A 1,052-nucleotide genomic window follows, 5' to 3' on the forward strand; every position below is an offset into this window, starting at 1 on the left:
GTTGGCGGTGTGCGCACAGGCGGAGCTCCGCCGCCACGTTATTAAAAACAATGTTTAAACGGTGCCTAGTTTTAGAGTTTAGACGAGTTCGGGATCTCACGGAGGCCATTTTCGGGGTAAACGTTTAAAGGGAAGTGTTCCTTTACAGTTTAAAGGGAAGCGTTACAGCAGTCGGGTTGAAGTGGAAATCGCTGTTCTGTGCAGGCGTGAAAATTTTAGTTCTACAGATGGCTGCCTGTGCACATGCCCAAACTGAGAGAGAGAGAAAAACAACAGCAGCACACGCTCCTGCATGTGGACAGCAGGGAGCGATGTGGCTGCGCAGTGATCCGGAGCAAGGAGGTGAGTGTGATCACGATTCTCCAGGTTAAAAAAGACCGCATCGGGGCCGGAGCAATTTAAACTGCTCCCAGCACATGCCGTCTGACCGCACCCAGAGCCCCAAAAGTCTCACGGCTCCATCACTGACCTCTGTCTGTGTCCCCCCCTTCTTTCGTGCAGGTCCAACGTCAACAGCTCGTGCCGTTTGCTCTTTTCCTTTCCTCGGCAGGGGGAATCCTCCTCTACCACCTTCTAAAGGAATAAGAACCAAGGAGAGGAGCGTCCCTCCATCCCTGCCCCGTTTCCAATTGGATTTTTTTTTAAAAGCTCCAGACCTATTAAGTGGCCTGAATCGCAGTCATACGTGAGTCCAATATGGATCAGAGTACCAGAAGAGAGGGGTGGGAGGGGTGTCCCTGGAACCATTTTAAGCCACTGGGAAGGAAAAGACACTGTACGGCTGCGGTCACACGTGCCATTTGGAGCGGAGGGGAAGCTCCCCTATTTCCTCCGGAGGAATTTGAGATCACACATCCCTTTGCGCTGCGGGCTCAGCCCGTCACTGTGTGATCAGACGCCACTGCGTGCGAGTGGGTTTTTTTCTGCCGTTTCCCATGCGCATAAACAAAGAATCACACCTCCGCATTGAGGGTTCTCCATGGAGTATGCAATTATGTGCATACTGCTAAGCGGCGGGGGGGGGAACGGCTTGAGAGGGGGCTTGAGGGGTC

Source organism: Gekko japonicus, unplaced genomic scaffold (genome assembly GCF_001447785.1).
Source record: "Gekko japonicus isolate JY-2015 unplaced genomic scaffold, Gekko_japonicus_V1.1 scaffold7403, whole genome shotgun sequence".
NCBI lineage: Eukaryota > Metazoa > Chordata > Lepidosauria > Squamata > Gekkonidae > Gekko > Gekko japonicus.